Source organism: Dipodomys merriami, unplaced genomic scaffold (assembly GCF_024711535.1).
Source record: "Dipodomys merriami isolate MVZ:Mamm:240054 unplaced genomic scaffold, mDipMer1.0.p SCAF_34, whole genome shotgun sequence".
Classification (NCBI taxonomy): Eukaryota; Metazoa; Chordata; class Mammalia; order Rodentia; family Heteromyidae; genus Dipodomys; species Dipodomys merriami.
Window position 1 is genome coordinate 9,351,833 of NW_027204937.1, and position 17,349 is coordinate 9,369,181.

At 35.8% G+C, this 17,349-nt stretch overlaps 1 protein-coding gene across 1 annotated transcript in view; it reads left to right on the forward strand.

The window, feature by feature from the left end:
- Positions 1-17,349, forward strand: part of Faf1 (Fas associated factor 1) — a 299,200-nt gene that overhangs the window by 227,768 nt on the left and 54,083 nt on the right. The window lies entirely within an intron of this gene.

The following is a 17,349-nucleotide window of genomic DNA, read 5'->3' on the forward strand; positions in this document are numbered from 1 at the left end:
TCACTTTTCTAGATTTAAAGTGACAATAGCAGCTCAATTTGTAAGAAATGAATTCATATCCATATTTATTTCCAGGCCCAGAAGAAGGTGCTATAAAATCAAGGACTACTTTTAATAGAGACATTGCCAACTTTGGTGGCCTGTTAGGGAGGGCACAAGTGAATAGCTTCATTTTTCTTGAGTACTATTCCAGTAATACTTCAGTACTACTCCTCTCTGTACTCCTGTTGACTGACCCAACTCAGTCAAAAGCTGGAAGGCAAAAGAAACCTTCTGGGATTCTTCTGAAGGCTCAGTAGATGTCATCTAGCCCCAATTGGTATGATTCCTTTTAGACTAGAAAATCAAGTCAAAGTTAAATAAATTTGCCCAAGGTTATATAGCTAATAGGAACTATAATAATAATCTCAAGTAGTCATAATACCTAGTCAATCAAGAAATTTCTGTATTTGGAAAATAGCTTTATGATAAAAATTTGAAGCATACGTTTGCATTTGTTAATTTGAAATGCTTTTTAAAGATTTCCATAGAACAAACAAGAAAAAATGTGATTTCTGAAACATTATAACATAATTTCTGTTATAATGAGTGATTTTGATAGAAAACCCTTTAGTTTTCACTAATGTGGAACATTTAGATAGTCTTAATATAAACTATGAAACTATTATATTTTATTTTATTTATTCATTTATAACTTTGGCTGTTTTTCAAAAGTAAAAGTCAAATCAGACACTGGTAGATTAACATTTGTAATCCTAGCTTCTTGGGAAAATGAGAATAAAAGAATTGAGGTTCAAGATGAAACCTATGGGAGGCTGAGATTGGGAGAATAGCAGTTCTAGGCTAGCCCAGGGAGAAAAATCCATTAGACTCCATCTCAGCAGAAGAAGGTGGGCATAATGGCATATATTTGTCATCTAATCTTTAGGTAGGAAGCCTAAAATAGGTAGATTGCTGTCCAGATCCGTACCCATGAAGAAAGTTAGACCTATCACACACATGCATACATGTACATGTACACACACAGGCGCGCACACACACAACACACAAATCAAAACAAAAAATCAGGGGGAAAAACAAAGCTGGAGACATGGCTCAGCTGTAGCATGTTTGCCTAGTACGCACAAAGGCCCCAAGTTTAAACTCTAGTCCATCAACAAAAAGAAAAAATAATATAGTGATATATAATGTATCCACATTAGCAAATATGAAATTTTGTAGTACTGGAGCTAATTTCATTTTTTAGTACTCATTGCATTTCTTTTATTGCTATAAAGGTGCTGAGTTTGTAATTTTTCTTTATAATCAATATTTTATCTCTTACGCTATCAATTGAAAGTAACACTTTGAAATAGTAAATGTACTTAGGAATTTGTAATAATAGGTGTGTTGCCATTCAAGATTACACTTACCCTGAACAAGGACATTGGTAGTAATGCACTGAACAAATTCTTCAGTCATTTAAAACTTGAGTCTCATTAATATCAGATTTACAGATTATGCTATGTAGTAAATAATATAAATGCACCATATTTTCATTCTTAAATCTTACTTTATATTCCTTATAATTCATTTGTAAAGAAGTCAACTTTAATTTCTTTAATATTGAGCCCAAATTTTAATGGGAGTTACAGGAAAAGTCAAAGGCCCCATGTAATTGAAATTTTTATTGAAATTTAACTTTAAGAGATAAGGAATTTTGTATGATTTTAGAGTGTCTACCTGAAAGTTAACATTCAGGTTATAGAGTTCCTTGGAAAAGGAACTATATGTAAGTAAAAAAGGACTATATGTAAGTCATAATGAATTGGCATCTGAATATATGACAAAAAGCATTGTCCCCTAACATTATGAACTTTTGCCAGAAACAATGGCGCACACCTGTTATCCCAGGTCTTCTGGAATGGAAGAGTGGAAGGATTATGGTTCAAAACTAGACAGAGCAAAACATTAGAGAGGCCGTAATCCAACCTATAATCTCTTGGTGTGGTGATATGTACCTGTAATCCCAGCTGTGCAGGAGATATGAAATAGGAAAATGGTACTCCAGGCGGGCTTGGGAAAAAGTACAAGTCCCTGTTTGAAAAAACAGCAACAACAAAAACTATAGTTGGGAGCATAACTCAAGTGTTAGCATGTCTCTCCATTAAGTATAAGGCCATGAGCTCAAACCCTACTAGGGGGGGACATTTTTGTGAACTTGTTTAGTTCAATTACAAATAAGACTTAATATTGTTTATAATTAAAGTCAAATTCATGAATATGTTTAAAGGATAACTTCCTAGGCTTGAATTTATGTAAATCTAATTTGAATTGCTTAGTCTGGTGGCGCACATCTGTAATGTTAGCACGTGGGTGGCTGAGGAGGACTTCACATTTGAGGCCTGCCTGGACTTATATAGCAACATCCTGTTTCAATGTTGACAATTTAAAATGGATGGGGAAGTAACTCAATGATGGAGTACTTGTCTAGTATGTGTGAGACTTTGATTAAGTTAACAAATCTTTCTTTTGTGATTCAATTATATTAAGATGACTTATAGATATTTGTATATAGTAAAGCCTTTTTATTAAAACCCAGACCTGAACCATATACTCTTTCTTCACTGGCTTAGAAGGGACTAGTCTTTATGTCATTGATTGCTCTATCTCTAACCAGGAAATATATATCTTCTTTTTTCTTTAGAATCTATTTTTGTTTACAACTGTGTTCCTTCCACACAATAGATGGCTCCTGACATATAAATTAATTTATATTTTATTTGCACAGATTTTTTTAGCTGCAGGTAAATTTGAAACATCTGATAATCAAGACTTTGTATGACTGGGCACAGTGGCTTATGCCTATAATTCTTGCTACTCAGAATGCTGAAATTAGGGGGATTTCAGGTCAAAGCTAGCCTAAGCAAAAGAAATTCATGAGACAAAACCCCACCTCAGTCAGTAAAAACTAAATACAGTGGTGTGTGCCTGTTACCTCAGCTGTAGAAGTGTAAATAGGCGGATGATCAAGATCCAGGCTAATCCAGGCATAAATTTGAGACTCTCTTAAAAAAATAACTAAAGAAAAAAGGGCTGCAGGGCTTGTCTAAGACACTTTTTAATGCCTATTATTGTTGTTGTTGTTGTTTGCTTATTTATTCAGCACTTATTTATTTAGAATCCTTCCTCTGTACTAGATGCCAGACTTACTCTCTTCCAGCCTAACATCTAACTATCTCACTATCAGAGTGATCTTAATTGGCATCATCCAGATGTTAAAGATCAAGACAGATTCCAAGGACAGTTACATTGATCTCTTTTCTCTTGTCTGTTTGGTAATTCTGAGAATATATTGGTCAAATGTGAGCACAATATGTAAAGGCATAATGGCTGCCTCTTTATAGTCCCTGCACTTGGGAAACTGAGGCAGGAAAATTAGAATTTCAAGGGTATTATGGGCTACAATTGTGAGACCATGACTAAAAAGTGTGGCTCACACCTGTAATCCTACCTACTCAGGATGCCAAGATCTGAGGATCGAGATTCAAAGCTTGCCCAGGCAGATTTACCTTCCATAAAGCACTCAAAAAAAGCTGGACGTGAGGATGTAACTCAAATGGTAGAGCTCTAGTCTTGAGCAAAAAGCAGCTCAAGGCCATCACCCAAGCTTTAAGTTGAAGCCCCAGGACTGGCAGAAAATAGGAAAACAGCACTGCTATAACATAGGAAGGGTATGCTTGTTACCTCATATCGGCATTTTTGTTGCCAGAGGAAATTTTGGGGTTTGGGGTTTGCTATGTGGAGTGTGTTCATTTTTCCCCCCGAGCTATGTGTTAGTACTACTGCTTTCAACAATATATTACTTTATCTTTCTGCTGTTTAAAATCTTACCATTGTCATACCCTCTTTGCATAGCTAACAATGCAAATAGGATACAAAATTCTGACTTTTTTGCTATTTTCTCTGAAACAGAAATAAATCATCATAACATACAGAGAGAGTTGAAGATGTGGCTTAAATGGTAGAGCATTTACTTAGCTAGCAAGCACAGGCCCTGATTTCAAACAGCAGTACTGTAAAACACCTATACATACAATACAGATATACAGGGAATAAAAATAACTTTTTATACAAAATCAAAACTTATCAAACAGGCCAGCTTCTCTTTTTTTTTTTAAACTTAGAATTCATTGTTAATACAAGGATTTTCATGTGAAAATTCTGCATGTACATACAGTGTGGAATTGTTCGTTTGTTTGTTTTGGTAGTAATGGGGCTGAACCCAGTTGCCAGTTAGCACTCTACTATTTATGCCATACTTCCAGTCCCACCTCCCCACTCTCTCCTTCCCCGCTTTGGGTTTTTTCTTTAGTTATTTTTCAGATAGAGTCTCATTTTTTTGTGCAGGCCCAGCCTCAGACTATGAACTTGCCTGTGCCTCCTTCATAACTGGATTGCAGAAATGTACCACACCCAGGTGCTTTGTTTAAATTATTATTAATTGGTTGATCATGGGGCTTGAACTCTGGGCCTGGGCACTAGCCTTGAGCAAAAGTGCTCGGGGATAGTGCCCAGGCCCCAAGTTAGGCTAGAACCCTACTACTTTGAACCACAGCTCCACTTACAGTATTTTCTGGTGGTTAATTGGAGATAAGAGTCTCATGGATTTTCGTGTCAAGGCCAGTTTCAAACCACAATCCTCAGATCTCAGCCTCCTGAGTAGGTAGGATTACAGGTCTGAGCCACAGGCACCCAACCCAACTTCTTAATTGAGTTGGGATCTTGATATCTTTTGGCCTAGGCTGGTCTCAAACTGCAATCCTCAACCTCCCTTGTAGCTTGGATTAAAGAAGTGAACCATAGTCCCTAATAATCATTTTTCATCTTTTGAGTATGATAATGAACTCATTGACTTAGAGTCTGATAGCATTTGCAGTAGCATTTTATGGATTTTTGTGGGTTTTTTTTTTGGGGGGGGGGTATGGTCGTGGGGCTTGAACTCTTGGCCTGGGTGCTGTCCCTCAGCTCTTCAGCTCAAGGCTAGCACTCTACCACTTGAGCCACAGCGCCACTTCCGGCTTTTTTTTTCTGCTTATGTGGTGCTGAGGAATGGAACCCAGGGCCTTAAGCATGCAAGGCTAGTGCTCTACCACTGAGCCACTTTCCCAGCCCCATGGATTTTTGGTTTTTGAGCCTTTGCTTTATCTAAAATATCCAAATTGAAAAACCTAACAAGCATCTGCTTCTTCTCCCACCTCCCAGTACTGGGGATTGAACCCAAAGTATTCTACCACTTGAACTAATTTTTTTTGTATTTGTTTTTATTTTGTTTTTGATAGAATCTCATTAGCTAACCTAGCCTGGTCTCAAACTCTTGCTCCTCACCCTCCACCTCCTAGCTTGGATTACAAGAATGCAGCACAATCTCTGGCTTGTTTCTATTCTTCATAACCTCTAATAAGATTTTTCTTATTTATTAGGAATAAAGGAAAAGATGTTATGTGAAAGGTATCCTACAGATGAAAGTGAGTCTTGTGTAAATAACTAGTAAAATATCAAAATAATATTAGTTACCTTCTAGCTAAAATGATACTAGTATTGTTTAATATCTAATAATTATAATCTTATAGAATTTCCTAAAAATTACTAGTTTGTACATGAGCCAGTATCCTGTGTTCTGTATTAAAGGAATTAAAGTCAATTATTTACCAGTGAACTATGGAGAATGTAAATTAAAATGAAAGAATGCATATAAGTAATTTGTAATCATGGTTATCATATAACTATATATATATATATGAAACTATAATCATATAGTTATGCAACAGTTGACTCAGTTGATGCATGAAACGACAAAATCCAGCACTTTTTTTTGTTAAAAACACATAATAAATTAAGAATAGAAATGAACTTCCTGTTCACAATAAATCCCATGCATGAAAAAGCTACAGGAGACATGATACTCAGTGATGGAACAAAGCTTTTCCCTAAAATCATCAAAAAGGACAAAGATGCCTACTAATCACTGTTACTCAGCAGGATATCAGAACTCTAGCCTGAGCAAACAGACAAGAAAAATTAGAAAAAAAGTACAATAATGTATGTTCAGTAATATCATGATCATATATGCTGAAAACACCCCCCTCTTAAAAAAAAAACTTATTGTTAATGCAGTCAGTAAAGTTGCAAAATATAAAATCAACACAGGAAAATCAGCTGTATTTTTTATATTAGTAGCAAAAAAATCTGAAAAGCAAATTAGAGAACAGCTTGATTTATAATAGCATAGAAAAAACTGAAATATTCAGGAATAAATTTAACAAAGGAAGTCCATACTTTGCTGAAAAATATCAGCCTTCTGAAAAAAAAAATTAAGAAGACCTGAATAAGTGGAAAAATGTCCCTTCTTCATAGATTGGGAAACTTACAATGCCATTTAGCAATCTAAATTACATGTGGAAGCAATAGAAGCACTGTGTTAGATATGGGAGCACTAAGTTAAATACTTTCCATATATCTTTTCTTTTTAGGATAATCCTAAGAGATATTTGTTGCCATTGATTTGTTGAGGAGGGAATTAGGCTTAGTTGAAGTAATTTGATAAGTATGTTAAAGCCAATATATGCCTAATTTTCTTTTTCTACATCATGATCCCTTGTAAAGCTGAAGTACCATTTTACTAAAGATTCATGGGATAAACTGAATCAGTGCTCTTACCAAGATTAAATAGAATCAGAATTGACCTACCTAAAGAGTAGGTCAGACATTTCTAGATTTCCAAATATCATATTCACTTGAGTAGAATAAGAAAATCTGTCATTACTTCTACTTTTGTGCATGGCATAACACTCACTGTTAAAACTATATACACACCCTCTTTATTTACAGTTGTTGCTTTTAAAATACCTGCTGATGATGCCTGACACCTTAGAGTAGAAGCTGGTAACTGTCATATGAAACTAATATAAACTGATTTGTGAGTCAACAGTCTCAACACACCTGTTTAGAGTCTGCCTCCACATTTTGTTGTCTGTTGCCCTGAGGTGAAGACTTCTTCATGGATTACAGTAACACTTTTTGACAAGCTGAAACTTGGTGAAGCTGTTCTGAAATGACAGAACATAGTTGATGATATCTTAGTAATGCATTCTTTTCTTATTTGGGCTGTCAACATTTATTACTGTAAAAGCATTCATTGTTAAATAGCCAGTCCAACCTGTCCACTTTTTGTTTCCTGTAACATGAAGGTCTAACAGAGTATATTTACTTTTCTAAGTAGTAACTGGCTTTGCGGGCAATATGTCTAGTTACTTTATTTTCTTTTGTATACTGTTGTTTTAAAAGTAGTCATATTAATGTTTTCCAACTAAATGTTTAAACCTAGTCTTCCCCTGTGGCTATTGAAACATTCTCAATGTCATAAACCTGGCTATCAACTAAAGAAAATGTTAATGGAAACATTTTTATATATAAATCCATTTAAAAAGAATCAGAAGAAACATTTCTTGTCTTAAATATTACACACTGTCTTAAATCTCTACCTTTTTAAGTGTTCGTACCCTGCTTCTTTCCAATGGGGCATTATGTGACATGCTTGTGAGAATGAACTTGGCAGCTGAAATACAATTCCATGTGCATACTAACTTTGTCTTGAATTTATTAGCTACCGAATTGAGGGATTTATTTGATCGTTTCTGGAAAGATTTTTTAAAAAAAATAATGTAAGACCTTGCTATAAAAACTGACGAACATGTAGGATTTTGAATATTATATTTAGCTCAGTGTAGCCACTCTGCAGTGTATGCATATTTTAAAGTGTCATATGTACATAGTAAATACATCATTTTTGTCAACTAAAAGTTAATCTTTTTAAAAGCAGCCTTATTCTTTTTTTTTTTTTTTTTGGTCAGTCTTGGGGCTTGAACTCTGGGCTTGGGCACTATCCATCAGCTTTTCAGCTCAAAGTGAGCACTGTACTTCTTGAGCCACAGTGCCACTTCCAGTTTTCTAGTGGTTTATTGGAGATAACAGTCTCATGGACTTTCCTGCCTGGGCTAGCTTTGAACCGCCATCCTCAGATCTCAGCCTCCTGAGTAGCTAAGATTATAGGCGTGAGCCACCGACGCCCAGCAGCAGTCTTCTTCTTTAAGGAGCTTTCTATCTAAAATTGGACACTTAAAACACATCTTTACAAAAGTATCCCTAGCAGCAGATTTTTGTTTTGTTTTTTGTATTACCTAGAAAAATTAAGAAGGAACACTCTAAATCAGGAAGTATTTCTCTAAAGAGGTTAAATTTGATCTGGTTCTAGAATGGGCAGTATAATACACATTTGTGAGTGAGGGTAAAGGAGAGAATATCAGAATGTGGGGAAAATATGAGCAAAATATAAGATAAAGCGGTTGAAATTATTTTAGGCTGGTTTATAAAAAGCTGTGACTTTGAAAAGTAAAATAGCAGAACAAGAGATTCTGTTAGAATTACTAAGCCATCTTGATATCTTGATCTCTTCAAACTTTTCTCTGTTATGAATCTTGAGAACTCTGACATTTTTCTATAACAAATTTTCTTTGACCCTAGTTACCAAACTCAATTAACTGTTTTTTATAGAAAACAAGTTCTTATAGTATGAAAACATGGCAGTGGTAGTAAACACCAGATGCTAAATGACACAAAAAAGACTTAAGGGAGGAAACATTGGAATCTTTTTTTTTTGGGGAGGGGGCGCTGTTCCTCACTCTTCATCTCAAGGCAAATGCTATACTACTTGAGCCACAGCACCACTTCCAGTTTTCTGGTGGTTTACTGGAGATAAGAGTCTCATGGACTTTCCTGCCCTGGCTGGCTTTGAACCAAGATCCTCAGAACTCAGCCTCCAGAGTAACTAGAATTACAGGCATGAGCCACCGGTGCCTAGCAACATTGGAATCTTAATGGATGATATATAAATATGGGGCAGATAAATCACCATTAATTAGTTTTTGTGTTCAACACTAATAGATGTAAGGATGATATAATCCTTTAGATCTTCAGTTATGTGAAAACAAAGAATTCTAGTCTAATGACATAATTTCCATGACAGAGTTATATGCAAGATGTTGAGTTCGAAATGATGGTAGTAGTTACATGAATCTTGACATGTATTAGAATTGCTAAATGTGTACACAAAAATAAACCTTTTACTATATATTTATTTTAAAATAAAATTAAAAAAAATCACACAGCCCATAGATTGGACTTTTTAGTGAACTTTTTTCATTCATTTAATAGCTTTTGAGATACCTATCATAATTTTTACTATTTTAGGCACCAAACTGGGTTATTTGCAAATTATTCAAGGTAGGTGTTAGTATACATTTTAGAGAAGAGGAAACTAACTGAAAAATACTTATAAACAGCATTTGGGAATCATACAATCTTTGTAAAAATATACTGTAACTATTTATTGTAGTGGCAATCTCTGAAGTATAGTATTGACTATCATCAAATTCAGTTGAGTAGACTGTTTAAAATGCATAATTGACCTGTTGACTTGGTTTCCAGTTTCTTTTTTCATTTTAAATAGAATTTTATTGCTGTTATTATGGTCTTATACAGAGGAGTTATCATTTCATAAGTCAGGTAATCAGTACATTTATGTTTTTGGACAATCTCACCCCTTTATTGGCTTTCCAGTTTTCTCCTTCCATCCCTGCCCACAAGTTACATAGTTCATTTCCCACATAGAGAATAGTGAGTAGCATGATTGTATTTCTTTACCCTTCCTCCTTCCCTTTCTGTGCTCCATCATGACCCACCTAAAAGGAAACAAAAGCAAAAACAAATACCAACAACAACAACAATTAACACCAAAAAAATGCTTCCATTTCCTGGAATTCATTTTGATAAATAGTATTTTAAGTATTCAGAGAAGTTACACTTTGGGCACCCCTGAGGGTATCCTCATTTACACAGTTTGTTTTTTTTTACTTTCTATTGTACAGGTAATGTACTAGAGGGGTTACAGTTATATATCAGGTAATTAGTACATTTCTTTTTGAACAGTGTCACTTCTTCCCATTTCTACTTATATGGAGAAAATCATAGATGGGAAAAATAATAATTGTGTACTTTGAAGAAATAAGATAATATTCATTGAAATATTCACTAGCATTTAATATTTAATAAGCATTACATAAATAAATGTAATCTTTTATTTTTATTGTAGACTGAATTTAAAAGAACTTTATAATTCACTTCATTTTACTTCTTCATTCTACAATTGAGGAAAGTGAGATTTGTATAGGTTATTTGTCCCAGATCCCTTATAGAGTCAAGACTACTTTTGCTGTATTTTATTTAGTGTTCTTTTTCCTTAAATTAAATATTTTTCTTATAGTGAGACATCTAGCAAATAGAGAGGCAGGGAGAAGATTTTCAAATGACTTTTAAAATCTTTTCTTTTTTTTTTTTTTTTTTTGGTCTGGTCGTGGGGCCTGAACTCTGGGCCTGGGCACTGTCCCTCAGCTCTTCAGCTCAAGGCTAGTGCTCTACCACTTGAGCCACAGTGCCACTTCCGGCTTTTTTTTTCTTTTTGCATATGTGGTGCTGAGGAATCGAACACAGGGCCTCAGGCATGCAAGGCAAGCGCTCTATCACTGAGCTACCGTCCCAGCCCTTAAAATCTTTTCTTTGTAGTATATTTTGTTCTTTTGGTTTCAGTCTTGAACCAAAGGCTTTCCATATACCAGGCAAGTACACTGTCATTGAGCTAGATCTATCATTTTGTTTCCAAATAACATTTTAAAAAGTATCCTACATACTAAGAAAATGCTAGTACTTTCTTAAATTCTCGCTTTCATAAAACAGTTAATATGTATATATTTGATCAGACTATTTCAGTGGTTACAAAGTATTAATCCTGAAAAAAGGCTAAAATAATTGTATATAAAGTACAAAAAATAACCTGTGAAATCTCTTTCTTGCAACATTCCAAGTGTTACTGAGAAAAAAAAACAAACACATATACTTTTTTATCCTGCACTAGTAGACATCATGATAACAAGCCATCATTTGAAATCCTTCCACTAGAGAAATTGGCAAACCAGTCTTAAAGTTTCATCTTAGTGCCCCATATCTCTTCTATTCAGATGAAAAAGAACCTTTTAAATATCTCATCCTGAAATTCTAGGGGTATTCTAGCAAAGCAAGAGATCACAGTTAGAACTTGGAAGTTACTTGCTACTTTAGAATTTGGCTTTCCTTTTTCATAGTCCTATGGTGGGCTGTTTTGAAATTTCTCTATCTAAAATTGTTGGTAACTATAGTTAAACCAGTAAATATGACATTTAAATGCAGTCTTTGATAAAAAAAAAAAAATAGGTAGGAAACTGAGAGAATATTGAGTGTTAGGTTTGCCATAATATTTTTTCAGTTTTTTAACATTGGAAATTCATTAATGATTTTAGACAAATTAGTATAGCAGAATAGTTTTAAATTTTGAATGAATATATAGCTCAGCTGTAGGGCACTGCCTCACTTGTGCAGGGCTCTTGGCTTGATCATCATATCTAAAATAAAATTCAGATATCTGTGGAGCCAAATGTTCACTCAGTGTGAATTTTAATATACTTAGGACCAGATACTACTTAGGACAAAGGATACAGAGACAAATAAGGCAAAATCTTCTATTTGCTTAAGGTATAAAGAGAGAAATAGACACATAAATAGATGAGGACAATTCTACAGTATAGCATAAGGCTGACAGTAAGTAGCTATTCCTTATGGTGGAGGGTAACCAAATGAATTAAACCTATAGCTGATTTTTCTGTTCAGTTTACTCAGTGAATGAAAACATTATTTCTTACACAGTAAGAAAGTTCAAGACGCCGGGCGCTGGTGGCTCACGCCTGTAATCCTAGCTACTCAGGAGGCTGAGATCTGAGGATTGCGGTTCAAAGCCAGCCCGGGCAGGAAAGACCGTGAGACTCCTATCTCCAATAAACCACTAGAAAACCGGAAGTGGCGCTGTAGCTCAAGTGGTAGAGCGCTTGCCTTGAGCTGAAGAGCTAAGGGACAGCGCCCAGGCCCAGAGTTCAAGCCCCATGACCGACAAAAAAAAAAAAAAAAAGAAAGTTCAAGAGAAGTAAAACAGAAATAGTAAAACAGAGAATACAGGGCTGGGAAGGTGGCTCAGTGGTAAAGCGCTTGCCTTGCATGCCTGAGGCCCTGAGTTCGAGTCCTCAGCACCACATAAGCAAAAAGAAATAAGCTAGAAGTGGCGCTGTAGCTCAAGTGGTAGAGCGCTAGCCTTTTTTTTTTTTTTTTTAATTTTATTTTATTTGTGAACATACTGTACAGAGGAGTTACAATTACATGGGCAGGATAATGCATACATTTCTTACCAAGCATTGCAGCCGCCTCCTTTGTTTACCCTTCACATCCCTTCCCAGCCTCCCCCCCCCAATCCCAATCCTTCTCCTTCCCCCCCTTCTTTCTCCCCCCCCCCCGCCCGCCCCCCCCCCCCCCCCCCCCCCCGCCTCCCGCACCGACATTGTAAAAGAGCGCTAGCCTTGAGCTGAAGAGCTGAGGGACAGCGCCCAGCTTTCCCTGAAAAAAAAAAAAAAAAAAAACAGAGGAATACAGAGGCCTGTCTTCTAAGCTGTGTGATGCTGGGCAAATCACTTACTCTTCTTGAGTCTCAATTTTCTTGTCTCTAAATAGGAATAAAAGTCTGTTCCTGACCAACCTGAGTGTAGTGAATACACATGTGAAAGTGTTTTGTAAACTTTAAAATATAAGAGTTTAAGGGATGAAAAGACTTAGATAAAAACATAAAATGAAAGATATTTATTAATACTTGGTACATTTTCTTTTGCAAATGATACCAGTGATTTGATAAGATAAAAAAGGAAATGGAAACTTTTTACAGAATGGAAACCATGCTGATAAAATAGACCTATAGCCAGGAAATTCATTGTTATCACAGAGATGAAGGCTTCTGAGTCATTCTTGACTCCATTAACACACTCCTTCCAGTCTGGAAATGCTTACTACATTTCCAAATTTAGTTCCACTGTTTTTCTATTTGATCCTTGTAACCTGAGTTACCCTAAATGAGAGCAAACCTTGGGCTTACCCTGAGTTCTCATATTAAAGTGTTTCCTTCCTCCTTCTGCCCTACTTGTCCTTAGAGTGTTGAGGCCCCAAAGCCAAACTAAGCACTTAGTAAATTAGCAAAGTAGATTCACCAAATAAGCAATAAAAGACACAGAGGGAGGGAGGGACAGCTTGAAACTAGGTATCAAAAATATCAAATTGCAGTATGATATTCGTATATACTATGTGGAAAATGAACTGTGTAACCTGTGAGTAAGGATGGGAGGAAGGAAACTAGAGGAAAGTGAAGAAAGGCTTGTCATTGTCCAAAAAAAGAAATGTACTTGTTTCCTGACTTATAAAATAGTAGCCCCCCACTATATACCTTAAAAAAAGAAAAAGAAAACTCAAGAAGAAAAAGAATCCTTTGTCCCATTCTTTTAGATAAATGTAAATACTTTTTACAGTAAGAACTAGTTTAATATTTTTTCTAGTTCATAGTCTGGTACATTGATTATTATAGCAGGTGGTGGACAGAATTACTACCTGAACCTAAGTGAAAATACCAAGTGAATCAGAACAATAGTCCTATACCTACATTTCCAGGTAGAAAATTACTTTCCCACCTGTCCTTGATACCTAAAAGCCTGTCCATTCTTCTTTTGCATTCATATTTAATCTATTTTTAAGCTATAGTGTGGAATCCTTTTCAAGGCCTTCTACTATTAACCCATGTGTGTTTGTCAAGTTGTTGCTGTATTTCTTTTAGTCCCTGTAGCAGAGGAGGGATTTGTCTTGGCTTACTGTTTCAGAGATTTTAGTCCATCAGAACAAGGAGAGCCTGGTGGAGCAGAGAGCTCATCTCATGACATCCAGAAGCACAGAGTGCCTGTGCTTTCTCCTCTTTCCCCTTTTATTCCATTTGGGCTCCCAGCCTATGGAATAGTGCCACCCACATTCAGAGTGCGTCTTCTCACTTAGTTAATCCTCTCTGGAAACTTTCTCACAGACAAAGGTTCACTATCATGCAAGCTCAATCTCCAGTATATCACAAAAATAATAATCATCCCATCAGCCTTTCACACTTGTATCAGAGCTAAATTATAACATGCAGTTATTTTGTAATGAATGATTTTTTTTCTATTTAATCTTTTCTTTTCTTCAACTCAGTAGATTTTTTTTTTCAATACCAGAGTTTGAACTCAGAGTCTCTTGCTCACTAGGCATTTAGCTAGTTAATTGGAGATAGCATTTTGCAGACATTTCTGCTCAGGCTGGTTTCAAACTACTATCCTTCCAGGTCTTGAGGAGCTAGGATAGCTAGGTATTATCCACTAGCACCTGGCTCCCTAGACTTTTATAACTTTCAGTCTCACTAGAGTTTTGTTCCTTCCTTACTGAAAGTTGAAAAATTTTAAAGGCTAAAAACAAACCTTATAATTTAAAGGACCCAGCAACCTTTTCCTATAAAAATCCAGGTTGTAAATACTTTTGGCATTGGGGGGATCTTTTTATCACAACTACCCAAATCTGCATTACAGCTCAGAAGTAGCCATAAATAGTACATAAGTAAATGGGAATGACCATATTCCAATAGAACTTTATTTACAAAACATCCCATATGCCAACTTAAGCCTATAATTACTGACTATAATTGGTAGTGAACCTTTTCTTCCTATTTTACCTGTCTAGGTTCAGAAAGGAATCCCGACTGAAGAAGTAGCCAAATTATTATCAATTATACACACTCACTTAACACACACACACACACACACACACACACACACACACACACACACACACACACACACACACACACACACACACACACACACACACACACACACACACACACACACACACACACACACAATCTCTAGAATAGTTAGCCAGATGTACCATATAACAAAAAGCTTGCCATGTTGGAGAGGAAATACATTTGACTGTTTCTCTCATTATCTTCCTCAGAATATGTGTTCTTGATATGTTCCATGTAAGGAATTCACATGTTCATATGGAAACATATTATGGGCTCTCTGTTCAAAGCAGTCTCATCTCCCACATTCCTGCCTTGATCCTAACCTCTCTTTTGTACCAGTGTGAAAACTTTCTCCTTTTATGGCTTTCCTGTAGGCAGATATATCATCCCAATGATTTTTCACCTGAGCAATATTAAATGTATTACTTTTTTTCATGATGCTGAGGAACCAGGACCTTGGTTATACTAGACAAGCAATCTACCACTGAAGTATATCATTTTACTTTTGATCATATTAATAAAAAATTAAAATTGTTCTGGATCTCTAGACTTTAGATAATTTCTTCCAAATGTTTGTATTTCATTAATTTTCCCTTCTGTGTTCAAGCATCTGATTTTTGCAGTACTGTTAATCTAGTTTCTAAAACCATATAATTAATACACAATAAACTGTGCCTATATAAAGTATACAGTTTGAAAGTTTTAACATACATGAAACCTTACTAAAATCAAAGTCTTGAACTCTTGCTCCCCAAAACTTCCTCACATGCTTCTATGATCCTCTTTCCCCTGTCTACCAACCCAAGTCCCATGCATTCATTGATCTGTCAGTATAGTTTACATTTTCTATACTTTTGTAAAAGATTCTGTCACTCTTTATACTTGTTAGTGTAGCTTTTACATTGAGCCATAATTATTTTATGACTTATGCACATTATTGCATGTGTCAGTAGTTCATTCCTTTTTGTTGCTGTTAAGCAGTGTGCAACTGTATAGGGCCAGTCTGGCATCCAATGGCCACTAGCAATATGATGACTAGATAAGGCAACTACCTGAGCTTAGTTCCTGCCAAGCACTCACTGAAACATACACTCCTGACTTTCCATAATTCATTGTGAATACCAATATGTTCCTAGTCTCCAGTAGAAAGATTATTCTTCTGCAGTTTGATGTAACCCTGTACTATGACCACCATTATTCTTTTCATTTAACAACACTCTAAGAGAGCAAAGCTACAAATGGTAGTTTTGATTCTTACTAAAGTATTTGTTTTCTGTCTCTACTGTTTTTAGTTTGGGGAGTGAAAATGAGCTGTCTAACCTTTCATTTTAATGTTTTGTACTTGGGTCTTGAGATGGCTACTTTCAGTAGCTGACCCTAAATCACTCAGTTCTGACCTAGCCTGTCCCTTTGGGTGTCTAACTCAACAATTCTTCAAACCTAGTCATGATTGGCTTAAAATTTATGTAAATGAGAAATTATTTTTGTTTTGTTGTTTTGTGGTGATCCTGGGGCTTGAACTTAGGGCTTAGGCTTAGGCTTTTGCTTAAGGTTAGTGTTCTACCACTTAAACCACAGCTCTACCTCCAAGAGAAATTGTTATATGAATTTTAAGTATCAAAACTAAAGGTCTAATACCTATCTTCTCTGATCAAGAAATCATTGTCAAGCCAGGCGCTGGTGGCTCACGCCTGTAATCCTAGCTACTCAGGAGGCTGAGATCTGAGGATTGCGGTTCAAAGCCAGCCCGGGCAGGAAAGACCGTGAGACTCCTATCTCCAATAAACCACCAGAAAACCGGAAGTGGCGCTGTAGCTCAAGTGGTAGAGCGCTCTCCTTGAGCTGAAGAGCTGAGGGACAGCGTCCAGGCCCAGAGTTCAAGCCCCACGACCGACAAAAAAAAAGAAAAAAAAAAAAAGAAATCATTGTCAACCTAAATAACAATCAGAAAGAAATTCTCCAAAGATTAAGTTTATTGTCAGAGTAACTAAAAATTGTGATAAGAATATGCATGTCATAGCAAATCATATGGATATTCAAAGTGGTTGAGGCATTGGAAGTTTTTAAAACGCTAAATTGAGAAGGATTATATATATATATATATATATATATATTTTTTTTTTTTTTTTTGGTCTATCATGGGGCCTGGGCGCTGTCCCTCAGCTCTTCAGCTCAAGGCTCTTCTGGCTTTTTCTGCTTATGTGGTGCTAAGGAATTGAACCCAGGGCCTCATGCATGCAAGGCAAGCACTGTACCACTGAGCCACATTCCCAGCCCCCATATATATATATATATATATATATATATATATATATATATATATATATATAAAATATTTTGAAACAAAAAATGTCTGACTTGAAGAATTTATAATAAAGGTAGTACCAGACCAAGGTTGAACAACAGTTGATTGTCGGCTATCCTCAGAATGTTGGCTTTTTAATTTACTTTGTTGTTGGTTTGTTGTTCTTTTTGTTGTTTTGTTTGTTTGCTCATTTGTTTGTTAGTGGTCGGTTATTAGGGTTTTTTTT